The sequence below is a fragment of the Panthera leo genome, chromosome C2 (assembly GCF_018350215.1).
Source record: "Panthera leo isolate Ple1 chromosome C2, P.leo_Ple1_pat1.1, whole genome shotgun sequence".
NCBI lineage: Eukaryota > Metazoa > Chordata > Mammalia > Carnivora > Felidae > Panthera > Panthera leo.
Window position 1 is genome coordinate 38,729,127 of NC_056687.1, and position 18,213 is coordinate 38,747,339.

Sequence of the window (18,213 nt, forward strand, 5' to 3'; positions counted from 1 at the left end):
CCAATCTTAAATTATAGGTTATGAGTGATAAGTGAAACTCATCATTAAGAGTATCTAATTCATATATATATATATATTTGCACATACATATATTTGCATATATATATATATATATTTCACAGTTTCTAGAAGTTTGACTCACATATAAATTTTTGGAAGTGGTAAAATTTTTAACAGGCATATTATCCTTCTAAATACCTTTTTTTTTTAATTTTTTAATGTTTTATTTATTTTTGAGACAGGGAGAGACAGAGCATGAACAGGGGAGGGTCAGAGAGAGGGAGACACAGAACCCGAAGCAGACTCCAGGCTCTGAGCCATCAGCCCAGAGCCCGACGCGGGGCTCGAACTCACGGACCGCGAGATCGTGACCTGAGCCGAAGTCGGCCGCCTAACCGACTGAGCCACCCAGGCGCCCCTAAATACCTTTTTTAAAAATTTTCATTATTGAAAGTTAAAGCTTCTGTCCAGAAATTTAGATTACAGTAGTGAGAATTCTGTTATAAACTGATTCACAAATGATACATAACAATTTCTTAAGTTCCTTAAGCTTGTTTCCAGCAATAGAGAAATTCAATAATGCAGAACTTACATAAGAACTATATATAAAATGATATCCTTATGTTACCTATTATATATTTACTTGTTCATGCATACTTTATGTAATATGTAATGATTGAGCACTGTTTGTTCTTACACATTTAATTGCATGTGGGGTATGCAGTCACAATAGAAAGACATTGCTGAGGTACGTTACTATGGAGTGGTGGGTGGCGGCTGATTAGGGAACGGTGAGTAGTTGAAGCTCTCAGGACAGGGAAACATGCTGATTATCAGAGAATGTGTTTCTCCAACAGAGATAAGTAGGACTGGGAAGATGGGTTCTCTGTTCAATTATTAACAACAGAGTTAATAACTTTCTATTCTCTTATAGGAATTTGGTCAACTTTGTTTGGCTGTGACTTCCTCTAACATGCTTTCCAAAATACAAATGAATTATTTTAGTCTTAAGTGCCATGGAGAAATTTCTCTAATATTGCATTGCTCTGTCACTTTGAAGAGATCATCAGACTTTAACTATTTGGTTATCTTGAATTTTTGAGTTTTCGTATTAAATGAGGTTAAATTCAGGTTAAAACAACAAGAATTTAAGAATGAGTTGAATGCTCTTCTGGTAGCTGATTTAAGTAATTACCAAAGTTGTCTTATGGGTGAGCTTTTAATAGTGTTAGTAACCCCCTTGTAATGTAGCTAATACTTTAGCTAGGAAAAGAACAACACATAAATAAAGTGAAGTATAATAAATTCTCATCAGTGTGAAGCTGGATGGTTTTAGGTGAGGCTTACACAAAATCAGCCTGTAGGTAGCTATGAAATTGGAGAATACAATACCTCATATTAGTGATACCTTATGAAAGCAATGAGCATTCCAATGACAGGGATGATGGACTTTAAAAATACCATGTGACTAAATAAATAGTGTAAATCTAGATTTTTTTGACCTGGATATTTGACTGATAGGCTGTAGTTTAAGTAGTATCCAAGGTTTCAGCAAATTATCCATATATAGAGAACATTTTAAAATGTCACCTTACTAGGTGATTATTTTGAAAATATATTTTTCAAATAAGCTAATCATACATGGATTAACTTTCAGTCAAGGTTTATATCTACAGAAAAATTCATATATATTGTAGATATAAAGTTAGCATTTTGGCATTTCAAAAATTGATCATTAAATACTATTTTAGTAATCCTTCTATATTTAAAGGGACAAGGAATTATGAATTTCAAGTTTAAGCTTCTATTAAAAATTTGACATTACATTTCTCACTCAGATACTATTTTATTGACTATTTTTGGTGTAAAATATGAGGGTACCTTATTTTAAAAGGCAGATAAATCTGGCAAAAATGTCATTTTCAGAGGTAGTGTTAATGTTGAAGATATTTCTTTTGTCCTCTCATCAGTGAGGTGTTTGATTCTAAAGGGAGACATTTCTCCCTCATCTGAGCACTAACACTTTCATGAACCTTTTATTTAAATATATATTTCAACAGGAAACACTCTTACATAATATACATTGGTGATTTGAAAATGTACTTTCTCCCCTTAGTGCTTACTTACGTATTTTTGACACCATATAGCTAGTGTACAATGCCAGGAAATGAAGTGAATCAGTCTATGCACACTAAGGTTTTCGTGACTGGGTAAGTGAATTAATGAATGAGTGCGCATTCCACTATCAGAAAATACAGTAACACTAGGAAGATATGATTACATTAGATAACTAAATATAATGAATGTAATGGAGAAGCTAGAAACATAGGCATTATGAAATGGGTTTTGACACTTAACCCTCTTTGTACATGACCATACTGAGTCCAGTTCAGTACCATAGAGCTTCCATGAGCTTCCACTGTTAGAGCTGCTCCCTGCCACGGAGACAGCAGCGAAAGACTCAGAGCAATAGATGATGTTGTCTGTCGTTCCTATGGCAGCAGGCTCGGGAGCCTCCAGTAGATTTCTCCTTTCCCTATTTTTTTTTTCTTTCCTAACTTTATTATGCTTGAGATTCAAAATGGTGAAAAAGATAAATATAATAAAGGCAGGCTTGATAAGTCATTGCTCAGTTTGACTCTTTTCAGTCTGTGTACCTCTTTAACAAAAGCAGCAAATAACAATCTTCGTGTCATTAAGCAAGGGGTACAAGATTATACTGTTAGAAAGAGGACCTGGGGTTAGAACTTGTGTTTGGCTTTTAAAGTCTGTGATCTCAATTGTTCTATAATACAGATACTAGCTATCGCACCTACCCTAAGTGAAAGTGATGTGAAGGGTTATAGGCAGGGAAGAGGAAATTCCTCTCCCCCCTCCACACACCCATTCTACTGAAACCCATTAAAGTCTCCCTCGTTTAACCAGCAAGAGTTTGTGGTCTGAAGCCTGTGGATTGGGAGAAGTCAGATGAGCAACTTAGGATAGCAGCACAATCTTCGGGTTTTGGAAGATGGGGATGATAACTAATCATAGAGTAAGACTAGGAGACTGGCTGCTTCAAATGGAAGTGGGTGTTTTATAAGTAATTAGCAAGGAAACATTTAGGGGAGTCAGGGACTGCCGTTAAACTGATCACTAGAATCCAGGAAATAGGAGGTTTTCAGGTTTTCCATATAGGTCAGGTGAGGGGAGTAACCAGAATTTCTCAGTCCATGTGCTTAATGGTTTTTGTTTTAATTAACCTTCCTAATAAAACAGACAACATAGCCCATTTATTTCAGAGAGTTCTAAGGTTTCTTGGAGGGAGGACTGTAACATGGATGTGACTCCACTCCACTAATTAATGGGGAATACATGAAAGTTTGCAGGAAATATTGTACTATATAGTCAAAACAACTACTTTGTATTCAGTATGAACTTGGTGAAAGATCCTATGCTGGGGGCTATGAAAAGATGACACAGAAAATCTCAGTGACCTCAAGAGAGATTTAAATTTACTAGGGAGACTAAGATGTGTGTAAAAATAACAGTGATGCAAAGCATTTAAATGGGTAAATTAGATTACCATTATAGCCAGAATAAATATTTTTAGTAATAAGGGGGAAAAAAGTTAATGAAATGAAAATTCAGTTGTTCAAGGTTAGGGAAGCAAAACTGATTATTAAGGCATTTCAGCAACATTGTGATTAGTAGGATGATTCAGTTTTGCACCAAGACCAATTTGACCTTACAGAAATTAAAATCTCAGTCTCCTCACAAGACAGAAAATATCAGATGAGAAATGAGCAATTATCAGTCGATGCCCAGTCTGTGACAACTCTAATGTTTACATTAAAAGCGCATCCTCTAATGCAGTGTAGGAGCATTTTGTTAGACAATAATGCTTGGAGGTATTAAAAAACACTTGCTATTTTAAAAAGTTGTGCCTTAGCAGACAGGCATCAAACTATAAATTATGGATACAAATGTCTATTGTTTGAAAATCTACTTATTAGTGTAGGGTAAAAACAGAGGCTATTTGTGACATCCTGTCTTTGGTGTATAACTCTCTAATATTTGTTTCTTTTACTACATAGATTGTGTTCATGTATATGTATGTGTGTGTATTTGTATTGTTCAAAAATGATTAAAGAAGAAAATTTAATGATACAAACTTTAACAGTTCATGGGTTAAAAAACGTCCATTTGGAGAACTGCAAAATCAGGCAGAAGGCAGCTTTTATAGGATAAAAAGTAAAGAACAAGGAAGAAAAAGACAAACAATAATCTGATTAGCTGAGGCCACATAGTCAACCTTGCTTTGGGTCAGTAGGAACAAAGAAATATAGACCTCACAGCTGGCTTGGTGGTTTGAGATTGGCTGACTGGATATACTGTGTTTCTGGTCAAGCAAAGCATTTATAGGTACACAAAAGTTATCCAAGTTTCAGTCTGCTGATGTGGCATTCTGGGAATAAGTGGCTCCATCTTGGGTTTAGAAAGGTGTTTCAACAGTATATATACTATAGTAGCTTACTGTATGCTGTCTAAAGGAAATCTGTCTAAAAATAATTTTGTGTAAATTCTATAAGTACCAAAAGTCATTTCACCTTTTTCCACCTCTTAGAACACATAGTTTAAGTGTAGTTGTAATCTACAGAATGATTGAATATACAATTTTGATCTCTGGCATTTTATTAGTGTCTTATTGCTGCAAAACAGATTACCACACAGTGGCCTAAAACAACACAAATTTATTATCTCACATTTTGTAGATGGAATTTTTAGTTTCACTGGGTTGAAATGAAGGTTTTGGCCGTGCTCTGTTTCTTTTTGGAGTCTATAGAAAACACTCCATTTCGAATCTCATTGAGGTTGTTGGCAGAATTCAGTTCCATACTGTTTTAGGACTAAAGTCTCTGTTTCCTCATTGTTTGTCAGCCAGGAGTCATTATCTTCTTCTCGAGGCTGCTCACATTTCTTGGTTCAAGGCCCCTTCCCTCCATCCTCAAACTAGTAATGGCTGGTTGAGTCATTCTCTCTTCTGACTCACCTCCCCTCTGCTTCTCCTGCTACATCTCTACTTCCAGCTGAGAAATTACTTTGTTTTTATGTTTCAAGTGATTATATGGGGCCCACCTGGATAATCTAGGATGCTCTCCTTGTTTTAAAGTCAGTTGACTAGTAACCTCCTTCCATCAGCGAATCCCCTTCCTAGCAGTACTTAGATTAGTGTTTGATTGAATAACTAGAGAATAGGAATCTTGCAGGAATCTTTTTTATGATTTTTCCCTCTGCAGTCATTATCACTTATCTGGTGATTTAAAAACTAACTTTAAGGTAAAATTTACATATCACCACTTAATTCATTGTGCTGATACACGGAAAAAACAACTTCCACATAAACTGATTATGAGTATCGTTTTCCCATGAAGAACTAATCATTCCTGAGATTTATCAGTATTTGAAAATCATGGATTTTATGAGTAGTGAAATCACATTTGGACCTATGTACTTGTAAGAAAATAATATATATAAATAATATATATTCCACCTCATGGAAATAGTATTTAAGCAAGCAATATAAAGTCCTTCTTGTTTGTTCACTCCACTATTTTGACTAACACATACACCAACTTTAAGGTTTGTCCAGTTTGAGGAAGTCCTAAGACTTCAGTATGTAAGTAACTTTCACTGTATTTATTGATTTTACCTAAATTCTGTATGCTAAACCTCGAAATGTTAAATGATTTGTCCAAGGTCAAATGACTGCTTATTTAGAATTCAGCTTTTGTATTTACTTATGTGTCAAAATATTTATTGGTGTAGGTCATATGATTTTTCCTTTGGTACTTACCCACTCACAGAATTTTTTAAAAAATATTATCTTTTAAAAGCTTTTTAAAAAGTTTTCTAATATTATTATCCTATTTGTTTATAGTTACCTCTTTCCCTGACTTGGATAATGTTCAAGGTTAATTGTATATATATATTTTTTTCAGTTATGAAGTTTACTAAAATGTTCAGCTCTGAACCAGACTAAATTTGACAATGATCAATCAATAACTCTATGAGCACCCTTGTGGCCAGTTATGTAATCTGCTAACATGATACATACCTCTTTAACATTTTACTTTAGCTATTCATGAGTTTAACAAGACCAAAAAAATGAGTCTTGTTAATGCAAAGATTGATCAAATACTCTTTTTTTCCTGAAATTCTAAACTTATTTAAAAACTTACTATAAAGTGATGCATGAGCGGTTCTATGTAACTATACTTGTAATGCTTATCTGCATCTTAAAAAAAATAATTATGGGGGCATCTGGGTCGCTCAATCGGTTAAGCCTTCGGCTTCGGCTCAGGTCACGATCTCACAGTTCTTGTGTTAGAGCCTCATGTCGGGCTGTGTGCTGACAGCTCAGAGCCTGGAGCCTGCTTCAGATTCTGTGTCTCCCTCTCTCTCTGCCCCTCCTCTGTTCACACCCTGTCTCTCTCTTTTCCAAAAATAAGGAAACATTAAAATAATTATGTGATCATGATCATCTCAATATTTTAGACACTTTTAGCTCTTGTATAACACTTGCTTATTTTAGATGTTACAAATTTATGTATTCAATTGTTTATAATCTTAATTTTTAAAGAATAAAATCGTGTTACTTCACATCCTTTTCTAGTTCACTCATTCATTTATCTGGTATTTACTGGGGAGCTATATTGTACTCTAAATACTGGGGCCACATGATAAAAAAGATTAAATTCCTGCCTTTGTGGCCTTTAATGGCCTTCTAATGGGGAGATAAATATGAAACAGAGTTTCAGTTTTAGAGTGTTTAGGTGATGTAAACAAAATAAAGCAGAGTGAGTAAACCCCAAGAGAACAAAGGGGCAGGTGTGTGGTTTAAATAAGGTGGCTGGGGGTGGAGGGGGGCAGGAGACTGTGTGGTATGGATACGTGAGCCAGGGAAGATCTTTATGGGCAGAAGTTTAGCAGGTGAAAGTCCTGAAGTGGAAATGAGCTTGCAGGCTCGAAGCAACAAGCAGTCTGAGTTGCTGGGACAGGGAAACTGATAGAATGCTAGGAGATGAGCAGGCCAGCCCCTTAAGTTTCAGGATCAGGTTCGAGTCAAAATGAAGGTTAAAAATCTTATGTCTATGAATTTAACAGTTACAAATCAAACTATACTCATGGCCTGGCCAGCATTTCTACTTCTTGACCTTGAAGTTAAAGGGACATGTTCTTGCTTCTTTGGCCAGGCTGGCATCTACAAGCCTGACTGAGAACACTGATCTGTTGAGGCTGTGTAGGGGAGAAGCTGGGCTTGCATGCATGCAAGACTCCTAAATGATGATGAGATCTACCTGAACCCACTAGAGAGCTTGACCTGGTTCAACTGCCCCAGAGAGCTGAACTGTGGCAGGTGTTCCTCCTCAGGCCTAATTTTGCTAACTCACGATTTCCAGCCTTCCAGCCTTTAAAATGCCTTCCAAAAGTATCCCATCATAGAGAAGACAGCATGGCTACCCAGAAGTTACGGCCTCTTGGAGAACTTGGGAGACCCCAACTTTAAAGGTAGGCTTCCTTTTTCTCAATTGTACACTCTCACTTACCATGTCTTTTCCTCTAATTCCTGTTTAATAGTTACTGAACTTTTAGAAAATATTTTAAAGAAAAAAAACAACTTGTGTTTAAGTTTGTGAAATCTATCACTTGCTGATGATGTGCAGGAGGGTCCAAGGGCAGTATTCAAAGTGAGGGTTGAGAGTTCCTCAGGGTCATACCTTGTAGCAGTTTTAAAGATGCTTAAGAAACTTTTGACACTCATCTCTATGTGTTGGGAAGTGTTTTGGAGGGTTAAATCTAGACTTAGATTGAAAGTGAATCCTCTAGCTCCTCCAACCAAAGTGTTTTTTCCCATAATGATTTGGTATATTGCACACTTTCTCTCTAGCAATCTCCACTTTATTCATAGTGAATTGTTACATTATAGGCTGTAGACCCCTCTAAAGTGGTCCTTCGTCAATGGGACTACTGAGGCACCTGTTGTGATATTTTATAATTTGTAGATACGTGTTTTTAAAACTTTGAAACAAGGGGTGCCTGGGTAGTTCAGTTGGTTAAATGTCTGACTTTGGCTCAGGTCATGATCTCACAGTTCATGAGTTTGAGCCCCGTGTCGGTCTTGCTGCTGTCAGCATATCAGTACAGAGCCCATTTGGATCCTCTCTCCCCCTCTCTATCTCTGCCTTTCCCCAACTGGTTCTCTCTCACTCTCTGAAAATAAATAAACTTAAAAAAATAAAAAGAAAACTTTGAAACAATATCAAAATTATGTAAATGTTAAAAATCTAGTAGGCATAAAATCCTTATTTTCTGCCAGCCGTTTGAGATTAGGTAGTCAAAATCAATTTCTATCAGTTCCAAATATTTTCTACAAATAAGAATGTTGTCTTATGTAATTGCACAATAGCCATCACAGGAAATTAACATTAACACAGTACCATTTTTAGTTCTCCTAAAGCAAGATACATGAAATCGAGATTATGGAGGGGTTTCAGTTATTTATAAGGATACAGATCATTGATTCCCCATTGAAGTGAATGGCTGAAGTACAGGAGAGTATGAGAGTTGAAGGAGAGACTTGAAGGACAAGCCATAGTATGTAAAGGATTGTCTACACCTGTAATGAAACCACTTAGGACAGGTAATAGAGCTAAACTCATGGAAAAATAAAAAATGACTCAGGGGTTAAGCAGATTAAAGGGAAATTGTAGATTAGTTGGTAACCTAATGTGATAATGTAAGATTGAAAGTTGAATTTGTTGTTAAAGAAAAAGAAGGAACGTTCTGAAGTCTACTAAGGGCCATCATGGAGAACTGTGTTATCTTCACTCCCAGAGGCGCAGAGTTATGGGGAGAAGATCCAGCACTGTTTGACTGGACCACAGGGAAAACAGGCCTTCAGATGAGAGTTGGGAGTATCTTGAACAAAAATGCAAGTAAAATTATTATTTCTTCTTTTGAATTATCTTAAATTACTGCAATCTGAGTTATGTGTTTAATATTCTGTTTTATCCAGATTTTTTTGTCCCTTATATTGAGAGGTTTTTGGGATATCTGATTTCTTCATTTTCAGGAGTCTTCTAAACTTCTTACTCTGTAGACAAACAGAAGGTGGAGGGAGGAGAGGAGAAAAAGCTACAGAATCAGAGTTGAACTAAGTGAATTTTATTCAAAGCTTTTAAAATCACTATGTATTTCAGACATGAAGTCACCTTGATGTTTTTTTTTTTTTTTTTTTCCCTTACTTTAACTCCAGATTGTCGATTTGAGTCCTGTATTTCGTATCTTAAAAGTAGTCTACTGCTCTCTAGCGCTCCCCTGCCACCACGCTAGCCTAAGGAGCATCCTCATTTACATCTGAGGATGCTCTTCCTGAATCCAGGTTTAACAGCTTCAATTTATTTTCCACATATTAGCCAGCTTAATAAAAAAATATTAAAATATGTCACTTCTTAGACTTAAACCCTTCAACTGTCTCCCACTCTCTTCAGGATAAAGTCTACCATGGACAGCAGCAAATTATTACATGAAATGTCTGCCCACTTCAATATCCTCTCTCCATTGCCTGCAACAATTCAGCCACATGGATTTCCTGTCAGCTTTTAATATATTCCAAGCTCAGTACTACAAAAATTATCACACATTCTACTTCTCTCTCCAACACAGATACAGATCATATAAAACATACATACATACATACATACATACATAAATACATACCTATTCTCATACTACTCATACCTAATTTCTTTACATACTCCTGGATACCTTCTTAAAGTCCCAGTCTTTGAGAGGCCTTTCCTTATTATTTTCTTTAATTGATACTCAGTTATTCTCCCTCTCTGCATGCAGTGTGTTGTCTTCATAACCTGTATCTCACACCTATATTTGTTAGGTGACTTTATTTTTTTTTTCTATTTGTCTATCTCCCATAGAGGAGTAAGCTGGGAAAAGGCAGAATTCATATGTGTTTCATTAACAAATGCCTGGCGTTACATAATTAGTGCTTAATAAATAGTTAATGATGGAGTGAATTCAGTCACCTGGGTAGAAGGTGATTAGGTAGTAAAAGATAATTTGAAAATTAGCTAATATTAGGCATAATGGAAGCAAAAAAAAGGACTATTTAAGACTTGGTTACTTCTATAAATGGAGAAGAAATAAAAACATATTCATTTACCTACTTACTAAATTTGTAACATTTATTAAACTCTTCTTGACAATTAAAAATCATGTTAGTGAGTAAATTTTGAGTTTGTTAGTATCTCACAAAAACTTTGAGGGTTTGAGCCCTCCAAATTAAAATATTTACCAGAAATTAATCCAGATTTATCATTTTTGAGATTTGAAGTTTGGCGTCTATAAATGGATAAACTGAGTGATACTAACATGCCATCAGAGAAGGATAAAATCTTATGGATGACTAAGTCATTAGCCAGAAGACTCCATCAAGCAAATTGGGTTAGGATATTCTATACATACATGGTTGCATGTATACCTAGAAACACAGTGTATCCATTATGATTGATTTAAAAGAACAAAGGTGGGCTCTGGTAAACTTCAGAAGAAAATAAATTATTGCAAGGCTATTGAATGACTAGCATAAAGGATGAGAAATCTGGAGAATCCAGCTTAGAAAACTGAAAATAATTGAATGAGACTAAGACCTTGAGAGCAAGCCAAGGTGATGGAGCAGGATATCAGGCTGTCACCATTGGTAAACCTGTTCCTGGACACTAACCTCCTGCAGCACTCTGACATTAGCCTCTAGTTCCAATCCCCTGGGAACATCTCTTTTGCAAGATTTAGTGTCTCAGGCTAGTTGTTTTTTTGCAAGGCCTACTTGCCTCCCTTCTAACTATTCAGGTGAAAGAATAGGGTTCTTGACTCTGACCAAGGTGAGAACACAAAGAGTGCTTTCTTCCCAAATACAAAGAGTGTGTAGGCACTGGTAATGATGATGTTTAAGTGACAATTGTTCATTGTACAGATTATATGTCTATATTTTTCCATCAGTAAATTTATAATGACGGAGTAATTTATATGTATTGGAACTGAGTAGTTTCATGTGAGTGTGGAAATTATGTAGACATTATTTACTGGGCAGGAGTTCTCACCATTGTCTTTCCAATACTGCAGCTGTCAATATACCCAATCCTTAGGCTCATATTGATTTCGCCTTATTGGCACCCAGAATGAAATCTCTGTGAATCTTCTGCTTTACTTTCTTCCGTAAACACTGAGAGTGGTTATGACCCACCTAACTATAAAAATTCTCTAATTGATGAAGGTCACTAGTTGATTATCCAGTCATAATTCCTAATAGTTCCTAGTATAGAAGAGCAAAGGCCCTGTAGAAATAATGGCCTAAGTTGGACACATGGGTCTATCTTTTATGACAGCCAAATGGATAGGAAAGATTATAATAGCACCTAAACATCTGTTAAAACTAACTGTATCAGTGCTCTGTGAACCAACCATGTTTTAGTGATAGAATATTACCTCTTTAGAGACATAATTCTGGGCTATAAGGTCAAACATTTACTTTCTAAAAGAGCACCTAAGTATAAAAATTATACAATGCCCTATAGCATTTTAGGATGTTAACAAGTAGAACCATATCCCCTTTAAATATAAAAATAAATGGAACAAGTATGACTCAAAAGGCATTTACCATGTGTTACTTTTCTGTACATGAAAGAAGTTAAAATTTTCATGAGACTTAGAGTTTGCAAATATTGCTTCTTAATAAAGCATAACCATTATTTGTTTCAGGTCTGAATGAACCACATAATAGGCATAAATCAGATAAATGCTCTTTTACCCTGGAGCCCTCTTTAGGGGATATGTATCGATGGAGATCTGTGACAATGGACACACTCCAGTAGCTCATGAATCTTAGCTGCTAAATATAGTAGGCAACAGTCAAAGATCAATGAAAAGATTAATGGTTTTAATTACCCCTATGTAACCAGTTGTGGGTAAAATTTTACTTGCTACTTTCACTGAGGGTAGCACACCACAGTCAACTTTCCAGTAAAGCTAATTTGACTTTCTGCTTGGTAAATTGCTCATTGACAATCCTGTAATGAGTCTGCTCTGTGTGTGACTGAATACTGAGCATGCTTCTGCTTTCTAAAAACAGGGAGAAAAGGCCATAAAACTGATGAATGACACACAAACAATTTCCTTGTGAAAAATATTAGGAAATAAGACAATTTCCAGGCAATAGTTTCCCTGCTTGAGCTGTATGGAGCAAGCAAAAGAGTACCAAATGAATGTTATATTTATGGAGCTGCATGAACAATCCTAATAAATACTGACAAACATCTTCGGAAGATACATGGGGTAACTGACAAATTATCTTTTTGACAAAAGGAAAAAGACCATTTTAGTCTATATGATTTGCTTAGGATTATTGATTATTAGAGAGAACTATATCCTAGCCCATGTATGAATTTATAAATCCACATTTAAGAATAAGTGGAGGTCTGAAAGGTTTCTAGCAGTTCCTGTTAAATTATGTGCCATATGCCATCAGTTTCATCTCAATTTCTAAGTTAGTACTTCTATACAAGGAATCAAGATACTGCATCAAAATATTAGCTATCCATCAAAGGAAAAGGAGTAGAACCGTAGGTTAGAACATTTTGTTTGTTATTACTTCCATTTTAGTTTTGTGGTGCAAAGGATGGATGTTGCTAAGGTATTAAAAAAATAATCTTTGGGGCACCTGGGTGGTTCAGTTGGTTAAACGACCGACTTCGGGTCAGGTCATGATCTTGTGGTGAGTTTGAGCCCCGCATCGGGCTGTGTGCTGACAGCTCGGAGCTTGGAGCCTACTTTGGATTCTGTCTGTCCCTCTCTCTGCTCCTCCCCTACTCACACTGTCCCTCTCTCAAAAATAAATATTAAAAAAAAAGTAATCTTAAAATTATTCACCTTCCCACACTGGTCTGACTGTATAATTTTTAGCTGTTAATGCTCAGTTAAAATTATTAGAATGTTCTCAGTATAACAGTAAATTAGGTGGTGACTGTCAAATGTTAAGCTATTTAATGCAAATGCTCAGGAATGTCTGCTGGCTGGGGGTATGCATTCAGAGGATTGCTCAAGCAAAGAGCAATGAAGGGCAGGGAATACTACTAGGCACGTGCATTAGCATGATTTTTTTAAAAAAATATCCAGTCTTAAAGGAAAATAAAGACCTTTCACAGAGCAATTCAGTTTTTTCCAAACTTAACTATCTTGGTTTATTTGCTCAATAAACCTGTCTACAGCATGAGACACATGTGAATACTGACCACCCTAAAACTGTTCTTTATTTCTGAGGACAATGAAACAAGTACCTGGAGTGTTACCATCTCTGAAAACAAATGTTTATATGGAGTTTGGGGTGTAAGAGTTTACTAGAGTGCAGCTCTCAGGAGGGGAGAAGGATTAGCCAGAGGAAGAAGTCAAATTGTAATACAAGCCCAATAAAACTCAGTAAAACTGGTGGGAAGATTGGGAACAAGTATTTTCTGTCAGTTATTTGACCTTTCCGCCTTGATGATACTCTTCACCAAATGTGTGCTGCCTGGGGAAGTACATGACCTTCGGCTACCTCTGAAACTAAGGCAAACCTTAAAATACTTAACAGCTGACAGTAGTTTTCTGGCTAGACTTTTTACAGTTGGATAGAAGATCCTTACTTGAATGAGGATCTGGGAGTCACATCTCTTTGTCACAACCCACTCCATGTGCTGCCTAGATGGGACAGAGTAGTTAGTCCTCACTGCTGCAGCTGGTTTGGGCTCGACGGGTGATTGTCTTGAGTCCTTCCCCACTTTGCATTCTAGACTCCTCGTCCTCTCAGCTACGGCCTCTTCATGGCTCAGTGCCTTACTCTCTGATTTGAGATCTTCTCTCGACTGATACAGACTCCTGGTCACCATGCCTTTCTCAGGCTGGTTTGCTCTGCCTGTTATTCAGAGTCACAGTAGTCAAGAGAACCAAAAACTGCTCCTACATACTCTCCCCACTTTTATTGTGTAAGAGCAGCCCTGTCTTTGACTGGTAATCAAGGTCAACCAGCCTGCAGAAGTTATCCTCTTTGTCTCTTGGTCTCTGAAAACCAAAAATGCCTACACAGCAACAATGGCTTTATTGTAATGGTTACTTGCTGTGTCCCTCTGGAGGACCAGGGCCTTTGACCCCTGAGCCCAGAGTTGTGAGAACCTGAGGCCTAAAGTCCCATAGGGAAATACTGGGAGTGCTAAGTGCAGCAACTCCTGCTTCACTGCTTGGATTCCTGACCCATGTGGTCTTCCTATTGGGAACCTAGTGCCACCTAAAGGACTTTGAGTCCATGAGTATACAGCATCCTAGAGAAGAGTACCCCTTATGCTGTCTTTATGCTGACTCTATAGCTGTGCTGTCAATAGGACAGTTCACTACCCTATCCATTTCTGTACAGCTTCTGTGTGGTACAGTGTGTGATGTGATGGAACCTGTGTTCATGGGCCTTCTCCAAGACTTCCTTTTGCTGTGAAGTGTGTCCCTGGTCTCTTTGATGTTCTGTGGGGTTCTAGAACATTGGAACAAACATGCTATAAGCTGCTGTAAAACAATACTGAGGCCTTCTATGCAGTAAAGGCAAACCCCTACCTGGATTACATGTTTATTTCTGTCACAGCAACTGACGGGCCTTGCAGGATGGGAGCATCCTGAGCTCCATTTAGCATGATTTGATGAGTTGGTCCTATCAAGAAATAGTGTATAGGTAGGTAATAGTAATTTTTGGTGCTAAAAAGTCTATGAGAAGTCAAAATTAACATGTGTTTCAGTCCCTGTAGTATTAACAAAAGAATTACAATTTCAGACTTTTTTTTTGAATGCATTTTAATATTTATTGGAACTGCTAAAAGAAAACTGAAGTATCAGTTTTCCAAACGGATTGTAAAAATTGGAATAACAAGAGAAGGTAAAATGACACACAAAAGGAGATAAAAGGGACTAATGACATGGGTAAAATAAATACAAGATAAGGTAATGGAAATAATCACAAATATAGCAACTGTAATCTATGTAAATGGAATAGTACCTTCAGTAAAAAGTAAAAAAATGGTAGACTAGGTGAGAACACACAAACGTGCAATGAAACTTTGTACTATTTACAAAACACAAAACCAGGGTCTTGGAAATCTTGAAAGGGAAGAAATGGTAGACTGTACTTCATAGGGATATTAAAAGAAGGCCTATATAACTATTATAAATTAGACTTTAAGAAAACATTAAGCAAAAAATATTTCCTAAGAAATATGTACAATTTTTAACATGTATGTATCCATCAAATACTTAAAAAATCATGAATGAAATATGGAACTAGACTTTTATAATGGAGGAAATCAGCAATACCATGTAAGTTGAAATTAATTTTCTTTCAAACTGAGATAGTTATGCTGAGCATGTAAAGAAAACTATTAGGGAATACAATTAGGCACAAATGTGGAAATAAAAAAATTCAATCTATAAAACCAAAAGTGTAATAAGTGTTCATAAGGGAAATATTTTTAAATGATTAATCCAGATTCTTTGAAATTTAGAAAACCTATTGAATGAACCACTTAAAGAACGATGAAATTTGTTTAAAAAATTCTCTAAAATGAATAACAATGGAAATATCACCTATTACAATATTATGCTAATGTTAGAAAAGATGAGAAAAGAAGTGACAATTAGCGAGCTAAACATTGAATTAAATAGTTACAAGTAGAGTCATAAAATAATCCTAACTGCTATCTTACATATGCATGAATAAATATGAAAGTTAATGAGAAATAAAAGTATATATTACAAACAAAAAAAACCCTACAAAGCTAAAGTTGGTTCTGAAACTAATACGATCGAAAACCTTGAGAATATTTTATAAAAAGAGAAATGTCAGAAATAAGATTGAGAGGTTGACATAAATATATGCATATGTGTATTTAATAGATTATGCAGTTAGTAATTATTAAAAATAATAGTTTAAATTTTAAATTTAGATTAAATTATTTATTAAAATCTACTCACCCTTTCCTCAAAGAATAGAAAATCTCAATAGAAATATAACCATTAAACTATTGAACTGGTAGGTAAAATATTTTTCCCAAAAATATTTAAAAATAATACCAGACCCAGACAAAACTTGGTAGATCTAATTTTAAACTTAATATGATTTTTCTAAATAATGGAGAAAAAGGAACTCTCCCAAGTTTTGTGGCCAACATAGGCTTAATATCAAAACTGACAAAGAGAATATGAAGCAGAAATATTTCAGGTTAATCTCCTGGAGTAGGTATGGAAACACATTTGTAATAATGCAAATAAAAATAGACCATGGATTAAAATGACAAAATAAGGGGTACCTGGATGGCTCAGTTAGTTGAGCATCCACCTCTTGATTTTTTTTTGACTTAGGTCATGATCTCGTCGTTGTTCAGATCAAGTCCCACACTGGACTGTGCTCTGGGTGTGGAGACTGCTTGAGATTATTCTCTCTCTCTCTCTCTCCCCCTCTCCCTAACTCTTTCCTCCTCACTCCCTCACACATTCTCTCCAAAATAATAAATAAAAAACAAATAAACAAATAATGACAAAATAGTATGACCAAGTTGGGTTTATCCCTGCTAGTGCCAGACTGATTTAATTTTAAGAAAATCTCTATTGTACTTAACCATGTTAATACATTAAATGAACAAAAAGTGGTGATCCTTTCCATATGTGTAATAAAGGCATTAAATAAAATTTAGTATTCATCTGTAAGTTTGTAACTAAATTAGAAGGAAGTTGATGAACATTAAGTACTACAACATAGAGCAAGCATCATAATAATGGAGGTTCAAATTTTTATTTTCAGATAGATTATACTTGTCATAACTCTTATGGTGGGGGGAGAGATTAGGGAATGACAAATACCATATGATTTTACTCATATATAGAATTTTAAAAAGCAAAACAAGTGAACAAAGGTAAAAAAGCAGACATTTAAATATGAAAAGCAAATAGATGGTTTCTAGAGAGGAAGTGGGTGGGGGTTGGGTGAAATCGATAAAGGGGATTGCGAGGTCCAAATGTCCAGTTAAAAGGTATATAAGTCACAGATAAAAAGTACAGCGTAGAGAATATTGTCAATAAGATTCTAAGAATGGTGACAGATCATATGATGATACTTACTGTGGTGAGAACTGAGCAAAAATAGTATTATTGAATCATTTTGTACACTTAAAGTACAATGCTTTATATTGTTTATACTTCATTAAAAATAATTTAAAAAGTTTTGTGAGTTGGGAATTTGACTGGGGCTCTTTGGGATGGCTCATCCCACCTCTACATGCCATTGGTTGGGCTTGATCATGCATTTGTAGGGAGCTGGTAGTTGAGTTTCTCCTTCCACGACTGTTAGTAGGTTGGCTATTGACATGAATGATGGAATTAACCGTGCCACTCCTCAGCCAGCCAGGTAGCCCAGGTTTATTCACATGGTAGTGGTCACAACGTTTCAAGAAGGACCATTTGCACAAAGCGAGGTCAGGCCTTATCATGAAATGATTTCATAAGCCTCTGTGTGCTTCATGTTATTTTTTTTTGAATAGTTTTTAAAATGTTTATTTTGGGAGAAAGAGTGTGAGCAGGGGAGGGCAGAGAGAGGGAGGAAGAGAGAATCCCAAGCAGGTTCAATGCTGTCAGTGCAGAGCCCCACATGGGGCTCAAACTCATAAACTATGAGATCATGACTTGAGCTGACATCAAGAGTCAGATACTCAACCAACTGAGCCACGTAGGCACCCCTGTGTGCTTCAAGCTTTTAAAATGACAATGTGCTACTTAGGGTGCTCTATAGAAATTGAACCAATAGTGTCTGTCTATAGAAGGAGATGTATATTAAGAAATTGGCTTATGCAATTATAGAGACTGAGAAGTCCAAATCTGCTGAGTTGGGCCACAGACTGGGGAACCCAGAGGAAGCCCCATGTTGCAGTTCAGGCCTGAAGGCTCTCTGCTGCAGAATTCTCTCTTGCTCAGGGGGACGGCAGTCTTTTGTTCTATTCAGATTTTCAACTGATTGAATGAGGCCACCTACATTATGGAGGACAGTCTGCTTATTCAAAACCCACTGATTTAAAGATTAATCTTCTCACAAAAAAC

At 36.2% G+C, this 18,213-nt stretch overlaps 1 long non-coding RNA gene across 1 annotated transcript in view; it reads left to right on the plus strand.

The window, feature by feature from the left end:
- The window catches only part of LOC122198834, a 47,393-nt gene extending 38,424 nt beyond the window's left edge, over positions 1-8,969 (plus strand). The window contains exons 2-3 of the long non-coding RNA XR_006193178.1: positions 7,443-7,551; positions 8,811-8,969. This is a non-coding gene — a long non-coding RNA (uncharacterized LOC122198834). The remainder of the gene's footprint in view (positions 1-7,442; positions 7,552-8,810) is intronic.
- Positions 8,970-18,213: the final 9,244 nt, after the last annotated feature.